Source organism: Micromys minutus (assembly GCF_963924665.1).
Source record: "Micromys minutus genome assembly, chromosome: 4".
NCBI classification, from domain to species: Eukaryota; Metazoa; Chordata; class Mammalia; order Rodentia; family Muridae; genus Micromys; species Micromys minutus.
This window is the reverse complement of record NC_137973.1, coordinates 89,961,558-89,968,369: the sequence shown is the minus strand read 5'-3', so window position 1 is coordinate 89,968,369 and position 6,812 is coordinate 89,961,558. Positions and strand designations below refer to the sequence as shown.

Below are 6,812 nucleotides of genomic sequence, written 5' to 3'. Positions count from 1 at the left end.
CAGGATGGTGTTTATTGGTAGAGCTCTTGCTTTACAGACTTAAAAAAATGTTTTCTTGTGCCTGGAGAGATGGCTCAGCAGTTAAGAGCACAGACTGTTCTTTCAGAGGTCCTGAGTTCATTTCCCAACAACCACATGGTGGCTCACAATAATCTGTAATGAGATCAGATATCCTCTTCTGGCATGTTTGGAGACTGTTATAATGTGTGAACTTTTTTTCTTTAGGTTGGGGAAATTTTCTTCTATGATTTTGTTGAAAATATTTTCCGGACCATGGAGCTAGGACTATTCGCCTTCTATTCCTATTATCCTTATTGTAGGTTTTTTTTTCATTGTATCTCTGATTTCCTGGATTATTATGTCAGAATTTTTTTAGATTTAACATTTTGTTTGACTGATGTATCAATCTCGTCTGTTGTATCTTCTATTCAAGAGATTCTCTCCTCCATCTCTTCTATTCTGTTGGTGATGTGTGTGTGCATGTGCATGTACTTGTGTATGTGTTGTTCATGTTCTCCTTCCTAGGTTTTTCATCTCCAGAGTTACCATATATTATGTTTTCTCTTATATATATATATACACACGCACACAAATGCACACGTTCAGGCATGTACACACACACACACACACACACACACACACACACACACACACATTTGTTCTATAAGTTCTTTTACTCTAGAGACCTGTAACAAACACAGAGGCAGAGGCAAGCAAGAGGATGATCTCTGAGTTTGAGGCCAGCCTGGTCTACAGAGAAAATTTTAGGACAACCAGGGCTACACAGAGAAACCCTGTCTTGAAAATTAAGGCAACCATTTCCCAGTAAGCTCAGCGTTCAGCGTGCGCTATGGAGCTGCCTGTGGCAGAGCTGAAGCAGAAGATAGAAGACACGTTGTGTCCTTTTGGCTTCGAGGTTTACCCCTTCCAGGTGGCATGGTACAATGAACTCCTGCCTCCAGCCTCCCACTTGCCTTTCCCAGGACCTACCCTGGCCTTTCTGGTACTCAGCACACCTGCTATGTTTGACAGAGCCCTCAAACCGTTCTTGAAGAGCTGCCACCTCCAAACACTGAGAGACCCTGTGGATCAGTGTGTGTCCTACCACCTGAGGAGTGTTACAGAAAAGTTCCCAGAACTGCATATGGAAGTTATCGCTGACTATGAGGTGCACCCCAATCTGCGTCCTAAGATTCTAGCCAAGACAGCAGCCCATGTGGCAGGTGCTGCTTACTACTACCAACGGCAAGATGTGGATGCTGACCCGTCGGGGACCCAGCACATAGCAGGTGTGTGTATACACCTCCGATTTGGGAGTTGGTTTGCTATCCCAGGGGTAATGTTCCTGCCTGGGATTGAAGTGCCAAATTTGCCACCCAGAAAGCCCCCTGACTTTGTGCCTACAAGAGCTGGCTGAATCACTATGCTTGAAGGCTTCAATTTCCATTGGCGGGACTGGACTTACTGGGATGCTGTGATTCCTGAAGAACCGTACTCCGAAGAACAGATCTACTTTTTCACCCCACCCGCCTAACGCTGGGCCCTACTAGGCTTAGCCCAACCCTCAGAACACCCTAGCACTACATCAGAGCATCCTCTTTCCTTACTTACCAAGCCTCAGAATTCCATGAGAGCACGAAGCTGTCTCACCACCTGTATCCCCAGGCCCTTGGTAAACTTTCTCTTGCAGGATCCCACTTTAAAATTCAGGCAAGCAAGCAATAAAGCAAGCAAGCAAGCAAGCAAGCAAGCAAGCAAACAAACAAATATACAAACAAACAACAATTGAGTGCAAAGACACAAAATCTAAAACAAAAAGAAGAGAAGCTAAGAAAGTACTAAGGTATTTGTTTAAAGCCACATGTTTGGTAAATAGCAGCTAAGAACCTAGAATTGTTTCAGTGTCCTTTGAGTATTACACAGTTAAAAAATACTGTCTCTAGTACTATATTCATTATGTTCCTCATAGATGTAAAAAACACTGAACAAGAACAACTTCAATGAGTAAGGGTTTATTTTGGCTTGCAGTTCCAAGTGACTTACTTCTAGGCTTGATTGCAGGAGTTTGAGGGAGATGATTACATTACATCCACATTCAGGAAACAGCAAACTGAATGCTGGTGCTCAGGTTTCCCCCCTTTTCTAATGAGTTAACTAAGCCTACAGCATGGTGAAAAATCACATTCAGGGTAGATCTTTCTACCTCAGTTAACCCAATCTTGGAGCACTCTCACAGATATGCTTAGAAGTTTGTTTCCTATGTTATTTAGATTCTGTCAATATGACAATATAAACTATCACAAATAGTATATTACAAGACACCAGTAAACACACTTTATGCTATCTTGTCTTTTCTACACAGTAAATTTTTCTTTAGACTAGAGGCTCTGAACTAGGGTAAATTTGCCACTGAGATCACTTGTCAGTGTCTGGAAACATTTTTGATTTTCCGGAAGGAAAGTGCTACTGGCATCTAATGGGAAGAGGCCAGGGGAATTGCTAAGAAGCTCATAGTACACAGAAGAAAGAGCTGTTCAAATGTGCTGAAGTTGAATAATCATGATTTAGACTAGAACCTATTGATTTATAAGCAGTTAAGAGAATGTCTAGAAGTATACCAAAGCAAGTTGGCACTTTGATGCTGCAAAAGAAGATACACAAAACTTTTCTCCTTTTAGTACCTGAGGTTCTTATTTGTACTGAGAGGTAAGAGACAAGTTAAAGTCACACCCCTCAGCTAAGATAAAGAAAATTCTACTCATTATACATTTATGTTTATCATGGAATTTTTTACTTAATAAATTTTGTTTGGATCATTAACAAAAACAATGAATTCCCCCAAAACCACACTGATTAAGCCTCACAATCAAAGCATCATAGGAAGTAGTTCTTGATGTTCTTCCAAATCTGAGAAGCTGAAAAGTCAGTTTCATCCTGGAAAATAGAAAGGAAGGTTTTTTACTAAGAAGCCAGAGTAGTTATCTTTACTAAATATTTCTTCCAAAAGGGGGTAGGGTGGAAGAAAGAAAAAAAACTGAAAGCCATACTCAAAGAAATCAACACGTTAGGTCATTAGCTTCGGCAGTGCCTTCATTCCTTGGCATGTATTTCAGCATCCTAGAGAAGCATTAGAGATGCAGAGTCCCACTGTTAACACAGATGAATTTGGCCTCTGTTTTAGTTAATGCTTAACTATACCTATACAACCCCCCATTTTTAATATTTATATTAAATTTAACAACTTTATTTTAAAAAACAAAGATAAATGTACAGATTTTAAACATTTTTGCATAAAAGTATATGAATACATTTTTGTCAGTACTTGATTTTTTAAAAGGTTTTATAGTATGCATTAAAATCTTACTAGTTACAATGAGCATAAAGTACATGTAAAACAAGATGTAACCTGGAAATAGTCAAAGTTGTCTTGGTGTCTAAAGATTAAGTATAATGGTTTTACATTTTCTTTCTTTCTTTTCTTTTCTTTTTTCTTTTCTTTCTTTCTTTTTTTTTTTTTTTGGCCTTTACTTTTTTGAACTTCATATATCCTGTGAGTTGTTTCTGGAATGTTCCAAGCTTTCTGGCTTCAGTATCCAATTATCAGTAACTGCATATTATGTTTGTTCTTTTGTGATTGGGTTATCTCACTCAGGATGATATTCTCTAGATGCATCCATTTTCTTAAGACTTTCATAAAGTCATTGTTTCTGATAGTTGAGTAGTACACCACTGTGTAGATATACCACAACTTTTGTACCCATTTATCTACTGAAGGACATCTGGGTTCTTTCCAGCTTCTGGCTATTATAAATAGGGTTGCTATTAACATGGTGGTGCATATGTCTTTGTTGTATGTTGGAGCTTCTCTAGGGTATATGCAGAGAAGTGGAATAACTAGGCCTTCAGGTAGTAATATGTCCAATTTTCTGAGGAATTGCCAGAGTGATTTCCAGAGTGGTTGTACCAGTTTACAACCCCACCAACAGTGGAGAAGTGTTCCACTTTCCCCTCATCCTCGCCAGCATCTCTTGTCATTTGAAATTTGATCTTAGCTATTCTGACTGGTGTGAGGTGGAATCTCAGGGTTGTTTTGATTTGCATTTCCCTGATGGCTAATGATGTTGAGCACTTCCTTAGATGATTCTCAGCCATTCAATATTCCTCAGTTAAGAACTTTTTGTTTAGTTCTTTACCCCATTTTTAAATAGGGTTGTTTGATTCTCTGGTGTCTAACTTCTTGAGTTCTTCGTATATATTGGATATTAGGCCTTTATCTGATGTGGTGTTGGTAAAGATCTTTTCCCAATCTGTTCAGGCTGCCATTTTGTTTTCTTGACAGTGTCCTTAGCCTTATAGAAACTTTGCAATCTCATTAAGTCCCATTTGTCAATCTTTGACCTTAGAGCATGAGCCATTGGTGTTCTGTTCAGGAAATTTTCTCCTATGCCTATGTGTTCTAAGGTTTTTCCTACTTTCTCATCTAATAGTTTCAGTGTACCTGCTTTAATGTGATGATCTTTGATCCACTTGCACTTGTGTCCCGCGCCACCGTCTTGCCAGCAAGAACAGACACGGTACACAAGGATCCTTCTGCAGCAAAACTTTAATGGAGGAAGACCCCAAAGGGCGCAAAAACACTCAGTTTTATACCCTTGAGGGAGGCAGGTGAAGCGTGTCTCTACCTGATTGGCTGCTCGCTGGTAGTTTGATGATTACGCCCCGAGATGGGCTGTGACTCTTGCTTGCCTTGCTTTTCACACATGTGCTTTTAGGTTGTTTGTCAGTTTTAGCTGACTCACGGCCCTGGAAACCGGCGCCATCTTTGCAGGGCGTTGGCTCCGACCCCTTACATCTCCCCCTTTTTGTTTTATTAGGCAGCGGATGGTCTAGGACAAGAGACTTGGACTAGAGATATTCTCATGCTGTGATCTCTGTCTTAGGTCAATCACTCTCAATGTAGCCTTATCCGTCTTTGGATTCCCTCATAGCCTCAGGGGTACTGTCTTAGATTGGTTTACACCAGAGGAAGGTTGCCTGTCACTGAGTATCACAGCTGATAGTCCATTTCACCTCTTAATAATCCTAGGGTGAAACTCCATGCAGGAGGCCAAGCGCTATGGGGGTAAATTTACTAGTTATTGTCTGAGTATAGATAGCCATATTTCGGGAGAGGCTCCATGATCAAGAGCAACAAGTGCTTGAGCAATGACAGCTTTGTCACGTCTATGTTGAGACCTCAGCTTACAAACCAACCAGAGCAAGAACACGATACCACAGCATAAGATTACTAAGAATAACCCCATCCCACCCATTCTTTAAAGTAGGAGAAAATAGAGGAAATCCAAGTTGACAGCCCCTCGGACAGCAACAGGTCCAATCTTCCAGGACAGGACAGGTTCACTTCCAAGATAGCAAGTCTCAATTCTCGAAGCATCTGCTCAAATTCAATGGTCCAATTCTGCATTAAAAACCAAGAAAGGGATTTAGATAAATTGGCCACTCGGGTAAAATTTTCAAATCAGACAGAAGTGATGCAGAGTCCAGGTAATTTTTGTTCACAGCCCAATTGGGCCATCTGCCACAAGATGTCTACTTGTTCTTGAACTAGGTCTATGCGCTGATTAATCAGCATTAGGCCTCCCTGTATCTGGGAATTGGCCATGGCCTGGAGGTCCAAAGCAGACATCACGTGAGCCGAGAGCTCATTGATGGTTTGTACAGTCTGCACTAATGTCGAGAGTGCCAGTGCCGAGGCCGTAACTGAGGCCTCCACAGCCGTGGTGGCAATAAGACCCACGATAACAGCAGAGATCCCAAAATCTCTTTTCCCTCTCAGCAGGCTCAGGCTACTGGGGGTGTCCACTGGAACAGGGACGAAACGGGGCATGCGAGTAACCACAGCCAAAGGATAAACAGCTGCATCCTAGCATACGGCATAAAAACAATTACTTGGGAAGCAATCTAAGCTGTCTTGACCCTGGGTCATACTGATATTACTTACTATCCAAATAAAAGGGGGCCACACACAAACGGGGAATCTGAGTGCTTCGCTCTCTTATAAGTTGGATATTTTACACTGGAGGTCGTCCACTTGAAGCTCCCTGAATTCTTTCCGGTTCTCAAGCCTGTGGCCATACAACCCTTCCAATCAAAGCCTAGTTGTCCCTTTTCTGCATATCCTTCCCGTAACATTGCCATTGGTGATAGGTCAGTACAACTCCCATTAATCCCACAAAGAAGCCACTGATCAAAGGGGTTAGCATCAGCTTTGCTAGGATCCCTGAAGGTAAAATTATATCCTTCAAAGGAACTATTAAAGGTGGTGCCAATATACGGGGAAAAGAAAAAATAACCTTTAACGGCCCATGATCACCTTCTGGCCTGGCATCCAGTCCAAGGAAGCATTAGATCATCAGTCGTAATCCCCTTGCAAAATGGCGCCAGCCTGGGCTGCTGTGGTGGGACATCATCACCCAAACGGCTAGGCCACCATCCAGAAATTACAGAGGCGTTAGCTACTATATTAGAGGTCGAGCCCCATGTTGCATCTTTAAGCCTCTTCTGTCCTTGCCCTGGGCAATCCTTTTTAAAGTGTCCAGGCTTTCCACAGTTAAAACAGACTTTAGGACCTTTGTTTCCTTTAAGATTTAGATGCTGGAGTCCTTGGATCACGGCTGCTGCAAGGCCAGCATTAGTCAGAGGACCCCCTAATTTGCGACAGACTCAGAGCCAATCTTGTAGACCCTTATTCTTCCTAGGAGTTATAGCAGCCTTACATTCTTGGGTGGCTTGCTCAAAGACTAGTTGTTCAA

The 6,812-nt window shown here is 41.7% G+C and overlaps 1 pseudogene across 1 annotated transcript; it reads left to right on the top strand.

The window, feature by feature from the left end:
- The first annotated feature begins 850 nt into the window (after positions 1 to 850).
- On the top strand, positions 851 to 1,676 carry LOC308420158 (cyanocobalamin reductase / alkylcobalamin dealkylase-like; annotated as a pseudogene). Its single transcript has one exon. The product of its transcript is annotated as a cyanocobalamin reductase / alkylcobalamin dealkylase-like (transcript).
- Positions 1,677 to 6,812: the final 5,136 nt, after the last annotated feature.